At 44.6% G+C, this 12,082-nt stretch overlaps 1 pseudogene; it reads left to right on the top strand.

Annotated features, from left to right (window-relative positions):
• Positions 1 to 3,627: 3,627 nt before the first annotated feature.
• On the top strand, positions 3,628 to 11,797 carry LOC112877424 (annotated as a pseudogene).
• The last annotated feature ends 285 nt before the right edge of the window (positions 11,798 to 12,082 follow it).

Raw genomic sequence — 12,082 nt, 5'->3', positions numbered from 1 at the left:
TGATATTTCTCCAGTGCAAGTGAAAAATCACAATGACATTAAATTTCAATAATTTGGAAGAAAGCAGATGACTATTATACACACACATAACCTAGAGCACACAAAATTTTTGACTAGCCATAAGCATGTGCAAGGGGCGGAGTTAGAATTTGGCAAGGGGTAGTAGGGGGCAAGAAAAGTGGACGAATCTACTCGTCAGTACTCCAAGGGGATTCGTCCCACCGACGTGTGGACCCCAGTGTGATCAAGGCCACGAGCCAGTGAGAGCGAGCTCCCCCACGTTACAGCAAAGAAACCATTCTCAGAAAAGTAATGAGATTGTCTAGAGTGCCTCCACGTTCTTCGAGAAGGAAAACCTCACAAGTGAACGAAACTAACATTTTATTTTTCCTTGCCTTGCAAGTGGAACAAGAAAGACTATACAGTGATTTTGATTCTATAAACAATCAAAGGATTTCGTATGCTTTTCATGGAATGATCAAAGCCGATGATCGTAAGCCATGTCCTCCATCACGATCTCGAATGAAACACTGCATTCTATTTGGTATTCCCAAACGAATGTGAACTATTGTTCCAATCTGTAGCAGAATCCGAGATAGGCGAAGGAAGGTCAACTCCTTACACTTCAGAAGTAGAAGTCAACTCTTTGCCTTCTTCACTAAGAAGCGGGCTCACTGGAAAACCAAACTGTTCGACATAGCAGAAGAGAAAAGAAATAATAATCTCTTTCCTAAAAAGTCAATAGAAGTAAAATGCGAAGCATGAAACTAATTAAAAAATTGGGAATGGCTACATCGAAAAAGTGTGAAACAATGTCAAGTCTCACGTTTGATCGAGTGAGCTCATGTACTATGGGTCACTTAACGTAAAAGCTCATTAACTTCATCTTGGAACTTAATCTTGGAACTTAATAGCAAGGTTTATTTCCAGTTAGGAACCCATGTTATTTCATAAATACTACCTACTCTAGCAATTATGATTTTGGAGTAACGCTATGCTAAGAAGTCATTTGTTTGAACCCAACCAAGAAGATAAGGAGAAGAAGTCATAAATCAAAAATAAATACTATGCACAACAAAATAAAACTTTTTCTGATTCATGCTCTATGCTCGTTCATGAAATTCTGTGAATATATGGCATAAATAATTTTTTTAGGTTAACTACGGCCGGCAAGCTGCCAGCTTGAACAATATATTATAAGGTGTGGCAAATCACAAATAACATCAGCAACTGCTAGCGCAGCACAACACAAGAGCATGAACTAAAGAAGAAGGCTACAGAGAGAGAAAACACATCTCCCAAAAGAAATAAAGATTAAGACTTGCACAGGCCGAAGGTAACTCATCATTCTCTATCGACCACCACGACCAAACAACGTACTTGACGGCTTTCGCAAAAATCCATATGCTGCCCACCACCCCTTGTAGCTACGTCTCGCTGTTGCCGCCCTCCACCGTCCACAAGGGGAGGAAACTCCGAAGGAATGAGGGACCGCTGCAACGGAAAGGGGACTAATGGTGGAAGGAGAACACAAATCAAAGCTTCACCGGAAACACCGACCTCCCTTCAAGTTAATTGCAGCACCTTTCACCGTATATCCGGGTCCCGTCTACCACCATTGTGAGTACCACCATGCCCACCGAGGGATACCCCCAAGGTGGTGAGTTTGTAGGTAGGGTGTTGCCGAGATCAGGAACTCGAAGGTGCAAAGGAACACAAGGTTTAGACAGGTTCGGAGTGCCGAGAGCGTAATACCCTACATCCTGTTACGTTTGTATTGCCTTTGATGATGATTGTCCCTATGGGGGTCCCTGTCTGCCCTTATATAGTCTGGGGGATAGGTTTACATGGAAGTTCTAATTGCGTACAAGCCTAGGAGTTCTACCCGAGTACTTCTTGGGTAGTTTCCTACCGTGTCCGACTAGTTTCAGTACTATACGAATAATCCTACTGCATTACGAGTAGTTATAATAGATGTAGGGCGTAGGCCATGTCCCATGCCGTATCCTAGGAGAAGTGTGCCACATAGATAGTCCCGTGTGCCCAGATCTGACAACCATCCAACGCCCAACAAGGGAAGGAAGCCTCAAAGGGGAGGTTGGCAATAAAGAGCACGCCCGACATTTGATTTGATGAGACCACCAACAAGGAGAGCGATGACGAAATAGAGACGCCGGAAGCGGGCACAAATCGAACCATGGATGAAGCTAAAAACCGCACAAATCAAGGACCATGACCAGTGGGAGAGGAGGCCCCGCAGCTTAGGACGATCCCAAATTCTTGCAAGATGGTAGGCCGAGTGGAGGTTAGACCTCCCCGTGCACCAAGCGCGACGCTCGCTGTTAGATTGCCTTTGAAGACAAGTAGCTGTAGCGGAGGCAAGAACACCAAGAAGTTCACTAGACCTGCAAGCAGAGGTAGGACACCTCCCCAAGTGGAGGTGGGGCCCTCCCATGTGCTGAGCGTGGTACTTTTATTGTGCAGCAACGATAAAACTCTAACAACTTACCTCAGGAAATCCCACAAGCTGCCGAGGGTTGACGCAGAACCAGCAAGCTCAACGTCGGGATCCACAGAACCTGCACCGCTCGCGTCCTTGGGCGACCAGAGCTACTCACCCTGTGGATCACTGCAGGCTGACGCAAAGCAGTGGCAGCCCCTCGCCGATGAAGTGGGAACAACCGACGAGCCGACGAAGAACAAGTAGGCTGCATTAGGGGAAGGCAGAAGCAATGTGACCAAGAATGCCGCAGATCCGCATCCTCCCGCCGTAGATCAGGCAGATCCAGCCTCACCGGCCAGGCGTGGCCGCCGGTGGCCAGCCCGTGCCTGCGGCTGGGAAGCGATGCGGCTGGGAAGCGAGACAGAGCCACCCCTCGCAGCGCCCGCGTAGGCTTGCATGGGCGCCCCGGGCCTGGCACGTGGGGGCTCAGGGGCGAGCGCCCGCACCAGCAGAGAAAGCGGCGGTGACAAAAATTGGCAGCGCCCCCAGCTGATTCGCAAGGACCGGCCCCAATCGAACGGGAGGCACGGGATCCGGGCATGCCGGGGCGGATCTGGGCCCGTCGGAGAAGGGACGGCAGCAGCCACAAGTTTTGCCACAAATTTCAGCAAGAAAAAGAGATGGGGGCGGAAGGATTTGTGGAGGAGGCAAAGGACAGGGTGCGCACGCCGCCGCCCTCATCGCGGCCGGACGGACTTCCGCCAGAGGCAAGTTAGAGGGAAGGAGGAGGAGGCCGTTTGGGTGTGGGGGGGCGGCGCCGCTCGAGTCGCCCCCTTGGGACGATGCAGGGTTCTCAAGAAGTTGGCAGTCCGGCTCCCTTTGCATATCCATGACATAAATAATACAACTACAACACATAAATTCCAGCATTTGCAAGTAAGTAACAAAGTAGATTAATTGCCCTCTCCATTCATTTGTATAGGGTGTAGTTTGACTATAATTTGAACTCTGACCGCAATTATTCCCGTAGTATTATTGACATTAGTACATTCATAATCACAGCTAGTCCGTCTAAATACAATTTCTGTTGTGTCAATTTTATTTTAAATAGCTCACATATTATTGATCAGAGGGTGAAGTTGGAGAGCTAATACAAAAGTTTGGGGGATATACAGATCTTCGCATAGGCACATACTATAAGATGGTCACGATGAAATGCTGCTCGCTTTGCTGCGTAGCCAAGTTTGGCATCTCTCCACTACCGTCACCGTCCCCTGTGTAAAATAGACCATTTTCATCGTACGAACACATTATACGTATCCACGTCCTGCGAATCTTGTGCTAGTATACGCTACGGAGAAAGGTATACCGTACTATACGGCATACGCCGCCGGCTTGAGCTCCGGTACTCTCGCCGCGCGGGTCCACGGATTCACACCCATCCGGCCATCTGCCATCCTCTGCCATCTCCTTCCGCCGTTCCGCGCCGCGCCTGATCCCAACCCGCATGCTCGCTCCTCCCCTCCTCGGCCACCTCGCCACTCCCGAGCCCGCGCCCAACCCGGCAACCCGACCGACTCGACCGCGGCTCGCATCGGGACGCGTCTCATGTAACAGCAACAGCAACGAGCAGCTCCCCACCCCCACTGACCCTCACCCGTTGGCCTGTGCCACTCCGATCGCGGCCGTCACCGCCGCCGCGGTGTTCCATTCCAATGTGGCGGCGAGGGGCGCACGCCGACGCCGCGCACCACCTCCCCACCGCGGGCGCGGGCGCCTCGGGCGCGGCGTCGTCGTTGTCGTCCTCCTCCTCCGCCGCCGCGGCGCGGAGGCGGCGGCGCCCGGGGCTGTCGTGCCGCCCGAGCCACCTCTTCTTCGCGCTCCTCGTCGCGCTCTTCACGGTCTCCCTGCTCGTCGTGTGGCAGCTGCTCCCCATCGGCGACGGCGACGCGGCGGCGGAGGGGGGCGGGGAGCCGCCGCCGCCGCCGCTGCCGGAGGGAGGCGGCGCCGGGGAGATGCGGTTCTCGGCCTCGCGCGTGGCGCTGCGCGCGTTCGACGGCGAGAGCCGGCTCGAGGCCGCGAGATCCGAGCGGCGGCGGTGGGCCGGCCTCGCGCCCGTCAGGGTGGCCCTCGTGAGTGCTCCACTACTTACCTGCGCAGTTTCCAAAACCCTGATAAAATCGCTCGCCACCTACCATTTCGCTGCTGTAGTTGTGAATTTTGGTTTCACCGAGAAATGCCTACCTTTTTTCAATGGTCTGGTAGAGCTCTCCTTGGATTTACTAATGAAATGTGTACTGGTCAGAGTTAAGTATTAGATGGAGGAACAGACATGCTTACCTAGATATGCACGTCATGTATAGTATTGTTTTGCGTGTTTTTCTGTTTCTCTATTAGTCAGGTCTAATGCTTATTCGTTTTTTATGCTGAACTGCATGTCATGGTCTCATGGAGATTTGACTTGGCTCCGGCTGTTTCAGGCTGTTGGAAAGTTGAATATAGATGCACAATCTCTGATGCTTGCAACTGTTGCAAAAGGTCTTGTGGGTCTGGGTTATGCGGTCGAGGTGAGCTTCGATACAGCACCATTTTATATAGATTGCAAAAAGTCTAGTAGTTTGGTGAATACACCATTAGGTTGCGCACTTGGACTGCAACATGTAACCATTTGGTAATCACTCTTGATTCTTCTATGTTGAGAATACTTCATTCCCCATGCTACTCACTGTGTTGCTATGAATTAGGTTTTAGCATTTACGGATGGGAAAGCGCGTGATATTTGGGAAAATATTTGCCTTGTAAATATTGTGAACATCGGGAATTTGAAATATGTCGACTGGTCAAAGTGAGTCACTAATACTTTAAGAGTGGAGTACTTCCACTGCTATTCTTGTGCCATGTCTTATTAGTCTATTAAACTTATATTCTCTGTTCCTAATTTTGTAGGTACAATGCTGTGTTATTAACCTCTCTTGAAGGGAAAAGGGTTGTTTCAATGTGAGTATTCTACTACTGCATGTCTTATGTTTCAGGGTTGGCATATCATAAAAACACGCTTTGCTAATGAAAAAATTGTTAGCTATAAGCATTCCAATTGGACAAAAAAAGCTGATGTACTCCTGTCGTTGTGAAAGTATTTATTCCATTAAATGACCTGTCATTTTGTTCATGTAATTTCCCATTCATGGAATTTATTTCACTTTTTTCTGTAGCACTTATTTGTTTGGCACTTAGCAAATTCATATTGTATTCAGTCTTATGCAGGAACCTTTTCAACTTATACCAGTGGTATGGCTTATACACGAAGACAGTCTTGGACAACATCTTAGAAGTTATGCAGAGTCACACGAGTCCATTTCAAATGTCATTGAGGATTGGAGGGCTCATTTTCATGCATGCGCTTATGTTGTGTTTCCAGATAGCTACCTTCCTGTATGTACTACCCACAACTTAAGACTTTAGAATAATTGATGAAATGAAGTTTCTGTCTGACCTTTAGATATCTGATTTCAGTTCTTATACTCGCCCCTTGATTCTGGGAACTTTTTGGTGATTTCTGGTTCCCCAGTTGATATCTGGGCTGCTAAAAGATTTGGCTCATCACATTCTGAAGAGACTATAAGAAAGCAGCATGGGATTAAAGAAGATGATGTCGTTATTTTGGTCGTTGGAAGCTACTTGTTTTTTGATGACGTACCGTGGGATTATGCTACAGTCATGCGTGCATCAGCTCCACACATTTTGGATATAGCAAAAACTAAAAATCTGAGAGTGCAGTTTGGTTTTTTCTGTGGAAATGGCTCTGATGCCTACAACTCCACTTTCCAGGTAATCAATATTCCACAAGTTATACAGTAACCTTTGAGAGAAATGCCTTGCCATCAAAATATTCCTAGAAATACCATCCCTATCTCAATAATGGGTTGTCTTTATCTCGTATGCTTTGGCTGGTTTGTCCAGCCAATATCTGTACCATATTGTGCCCATGGCAACATCTAAGTCAAACGATACTGGCAGTTGAGTCAACCAAGCCTTCCTATTTTTCCTTTTCTGTTTCACATTTTTCTTGGCATTTAGAGTAACTATGCATTGCATTTGTGAACTTCACTAAAGGAAGATCTCAGAATTTCTCAGCCCTCAAGCTTGTATGTTTTATTGGACATGCTTTTGGTCAGCTATTTATTTCTAATGAGTATCCATCTTCTAGCTAATTACTTTCTGTTAACCTTGTTAGATGTATGTGTACCTTTCTGTACTTTCCCCATTGTATAAGGGGTTTTGTGTATATTTACTCACACCTTTACATGCATATGTTGGGGCCTAGAGCTCTCATATTGAATACAATTGCTATTCATAAGAAACCTTTCGTGCTCTTTCTCTCACTCTGTATCTACTGTTCCTTTTCTCATCAAAACATGTTAGAACGGGAACTGGTATGTCTGTTGAGTAATTCATTGTTCTTGCATTTACAAAGTCATGTGCTAATATCATCCTATTTTTGTTGTACAGGAACTTGCCTCACACATGGGGTTACCTGATGGCTCCATAAAGCAATTTTCCATGACTCACGATATTAGGAACCTGTTAATGTTTGTGGATGTTGTTCTCTATGGATCTTTAAGAGAAGAACCTGGTTTCCCTCCTCTGTTATTGCGGTCCATGTCCTCTGAGATTCCAATTGTTGCACCAAATCTTACTGCTATAACAAAATACGTATGCCACTTCATCCACTTCATAATATGTTATTCACCTATAAATCTTTAACACTACTTTTAAAGATGTGTTGTTGTTCCAGGTCACTGACGGTGTCCATGGCTTCCTTTTCGATTCTGCCAACCCAAGCACAGTTTCTTCAGCTTTCATACAAATTTTAGGAGAAAAAAGACTTTTGAATACTGCCTATTCTGTTGCTTTGGAAGGGAAGCTACTTTCCAAGAACATGTTGGCACATGATTGTATTACAGCTCATATTAAGCTTCTTGAAAGTGTTATTCATTTTCCTTCATACGCGAAATTACCATCTTCTGTTTCTAAAGTTCAAGAAAGAACATGGTTATGGGATCCTTTTGAGATGAAAACTGCACTAGAAAATAATTTGTTGGAAGTTGAAAGCCATACTAGCACAAAGACTGTCGATATTCTTAGAGAATTCCCTCAGAGTAACCAAACAACTTATTCTGATACCAATGGCACTTCTTCATATGATTACCCTAGATTATCTGATTGGAATGAGTTAAGTGAAATTGAAATCTTTGAAGACATTGAAAGGAGAGAAATGGAGGAGGCAAGTTTTTCCCCTTGTTTTGGCATGACCTCTCCTATCTTCTCTATCGAGACTAATTTTTCTAAATTAGCAAAAGAAATCAAATATGTTCTTTTTGCAATGTAGATTGATGAAAGGGTGGAAAGACCTTTGCTATCATGGGATGAAGTCTACAGAAATGCTCGAAAATCAGAAAGGCTAAAGCCCGAAGGAAATGAACGCGACGAAGGTGAACTAGAAAGGACTGGGCAACCTGTGTGTATATATGAGATTTATAATGGAGAGGGCGCATGGCCATTTTTACACCATGGATCTTTATACCGTGGTGTTACACTTGTAAGTCTTGTTAGATTTACTTAACTGCACGTTATCTGGAAGTTCATATCACTTTCCACTTTCCATGTGGTGATCTATAATATTATCCATCACTTATTTTTCATCATCTCTACCACTATCTATAAAGTTTGAGATATTCAGACTTTGTACTGGGGAAGCATTGGAGTACCCAGTTCAGTCTGTCTGCATTGTTGAACATATACTTGTGTCCTCTATTTATAGATATTTCCAGTAAATTGCCACCACCCTGATCCGGCATGAATTTTGTTTGAACTGATATACTAATGATCGGTAGTTGGTATCGGATGGAATGCTTTTGCATTTATTAATACATATATAGGATTAGGAAAGTTGGAATTTATTACAATTATTACCTCCCACAGCATATAAATTCTCTGTTTTCATGTATGTTGGTGAACATGTTCATTCAAAGCTTATGCCTATTTTTGCATTTTGTCTCAAGTCGAAAGGAGGCAGGCGACCGAGATCAGATGACGTTGATGCTGTTACCAGGCTTTCAGTTCTAGACAACCCATACTATCGTGAGCTTCTTTGTGAATTGGGTGCTATGTTTGCTATTGCAAACAGAGTTGATACTGTACATAAGTTACCATGGATAGGTTTCCAGTCATGGCGGGCTGCTGGAAGAAAGGTACGAATTTCTTGTAGATGTCAGATTTGGTCATATTGGTTATGTCAGCTTTCTGAGAATTATACTCTTTGAGATAAAGAATAGTACATATAACACCCTTGAACTCTTCAAGCTGTCTAAGTTCACACTGACTTACCAAACCATCTCTTGACATACCTGAACAATCAAAACCAGAGAGTAACCCCTATGCTGAGCCCACCTCACTTCCAATCTGGTGTTGAATTTTTATAAAAAAAAATCTGGTGTCGAAGTGGTTCGACCGCAAGCATTGAGTCACCTTCCGAATTGTCCCTTAGGTGCATTTAACTAGTTGTGATAGCATGCAAATCAGCACCATGTGTCAGCTCCCATCTCTTGCTTCCGTTGCTATGTAGTTGCTCCCTCTAATAACATCAACAAAGAATTTGCAATGAGGGCCTCCCATGGCGAAGCTTGCCATCAGCAACTTGACTGTCTCTAGGACTCCCGCTACTCACCTCCCTTTACCATGCTTATGACCTAAGCATTGTGTTGACATGAATCCAGCTCCACAAGGCAAGCTCATGGTGCTCTCCCTCCTCCCCAAACTGCTCCGACACTGAGGTGCTTCCTCCCAATCTGGTGAACCTGGTTATCCGTTGAGTGTTCCCTACTTTGACAGTGTCCTCCACAGTGTTTTGGCTGATGCATATGCCAGGTTCAGTGTGTTGCGCATGCAACCAATCATGACAACCTAACCCAATTGTGCTTGGTGCTGTTGAGGCTCCATCTCATGTGTTGACTTCGGTGATCTTGCCATGTTTGTCCTTGACAGTTCCTAGATCTTTGTCAAGATTAATTGAAACAATCTATCTAGAGTCCTGATGCTCATCTGATCATATCAACTATTCGTCTCGCAAGCAAGTTAGTAGAAAGGTTTCAAAGGTACATATGCTGGCTAAAACCTGTCCACGTCACAAAACCAGAACATGTAGCAAAACTACCCTCAAAACAGCAATAAGATGTTATTTGCACCGTAAACTGTTGATGTGTGAAGGAAGATTTGGATGATCAGACTCGAGATTGTTTTTAAGAATCTAGATTGGAAATATACATCTTTTGAAACTAATTTTTGAACTTAGATTCTGACTTTATGTGTATGGTAATAATGGTCAGATCTAAATTACTTTGTGCTAAAACATATTGCTACACATGCTCAAATCCCAATACGTATGGTATTTCAGTTTACCTCTAGTTGGATTATCGATACTAAAAGTTGATCTGTAGATCTATAATTAATTTGGCCAGTCAGCCATTTCTTAGGCTAGCACATAATACAACAATGGACATACGAATTGGGATATATTTAGCAGTACCACTCAACCTGTAGTCAAATAGCGCATTACCTGAATGTCTGATACTATTGTATATTTGTATTGGATCTGCTAATCCTGGCATAAACAATCAAGTTATTTTTCGTTGAGAAGGATATAGATAAATGCCTTTTAATCGCCTCTTATCAGGTATCCTTGTCTGAAAGTGCTGAAGAAACCTTAGAGGAAACTACGGCTGGAGAGAATAATGGGGATATCGTGTACTACTGGTCAACAATGGATATTGACCAGACTTCTGATTTTTGGTCGATGTGCGATTCCCTAAATGCGGGCAATTGCAGGTGCATTTCAAGTGCCTGAGCATGTTCTTTTTTATTTTCTTACTTTGCTATCTTCCTTAAACTATGTGTTTAGGGAATAGCTTAACGATGACTCAACCACTGTCAAACTCATGTTCTGGACCTTATCAACCACTCTTTGCTGTACTTGCATAACTCATATGGTGCACTGTCAAACTCCATCTTGATTCCTTGGAGCATTATCTTAGTATTTTCTTGTCACAGATCTCTTTTTGAAGATGCATTTAGGACAATGTATGGACTGCCAGAGAATGTCTCAGCCCTTCCACCAATGCCCAATGATGGCGATCGTTGGTCTACTCTTCATAGCTGGTTGATGCCCACCCCATCATTTTTGAAATTTGTCATGTTCTCAAGGTAACTTATGAGTTCTCTCACTTTGCTTATCATTTTTACGAGACAATTCACTTTGTGTTCATTATTTTGATTTAGGTTGCGTTTTGCAGAATGTTTGTTGATTCACTTCATAGTTTGAATGTGAACCGTACTGAGCCAGCCTCATGTTTGCTTGGAGCATCAGAACCAGAGGTGACCTTATCTTTTTTGCAGTACTATCGATATTACTTAGAGATTTTAGCTGAATTTGATGCTCCCTTTTTACCTCAGAAAAGGCATTGCTATTGTCGAATCTTGGAAGTCCTTGTAAATGTTTGGGCGTATCACAGTGGAAGGAAGATGGTCTACCTTGACCCTGTCACTGGGGATACCAGAGAGCAGCATCCACTTGATGAAAGAACTGAGATGTGGGTAAAGTTCTTTGATTTCACCCTTCTGAAGAGCATGGATGAGGATCTAGCAGAAGAAGCGGATGACGGCATGCATCCTGGAAATGATCAATGGCTGTGGCCATTAACTGGTCAGGTGTTCTGGTCTGGCATTGCTGACCGGGAAAGGGAGGAAAAATATATAAAAAAGCTGGACAAAAAGCTCAAGAACAAGGTGAAATTGCTCGAAAGGCAGAAGTCTGGTTACAAGCAGAAGCCGTTGGGACAATGACCGTGACTGAAGCTACAACAGCCCGATATTTCTTTTGATCCACATTGGGTGCACCTTCAATCTGACAGTGCTCTCACTTCCAGTTTTCTGATGCAGCAATCAGACATGATCTCGCGAAAGAAGAGGTGCAGCACAAAAGGCACCATTGCTGTGAATACGCATTGTTTTTACCCCTCCTCGATCTCCCTCTCCGAAGGAGCTTGGTGAAGCTGGAGGATATTGGCAGGATGGGGAATCCGAATCACTGATCCGTTTTTTTCCTGTTCATAGAGACAGGCTATGAATTGCACCATATACTTATAATCATTCTTTATTCGTCTTCCCCATCTGCCATGAAGGGGTAGCCAGATCAGAAGCGAATTTTGGTAGGGTTCATACTGACCATCTTTGTACATGTAAATTCCCAGGAGAGAGGGAGGCACCACCACTGAAAGTAATAATAATCATGTTTCTTGAGAGATCATGCTGTTCTGTGTTCTGCACTGCTGTTGCTGTCGTAAGGTTTCTGTCCTTCCTGGCTTAGTGGCTTTGCTGCTTTCGTTGACCGTCGGCGTCTGCGAGCGGAGGAGCCGCGTTAGCAGGGAAAAAGTCGGACGGGAGAGTTAGGGATGGGCAACGATGTGGGAGTTGTCGAGGTGTACTAGGGCCGTGGCAAAGGTCTTAAATTTTATTGTGGATAATCTTAGATAATCTTAAGGTTGGGCTTTTATCTTATATAATTTTAAGCTAAAAATATATGGA

This window comes from Panicum hallii, chromosome 9 (assembly GCF_002211085.1).
Source record: "Panicum hallii strain FIL2 chromosome 9, PHallii_v3.1, whole genome shotgun sequence".
NCBI lineage: Eukaryota > Viridiplantae > Streptophyta > Magnoliopsida > Poales > Poaceae > Panicum > Panicum hallii.
This window is presented reverse-complemented; position numbering and strand designations above follow the sequence as displayed.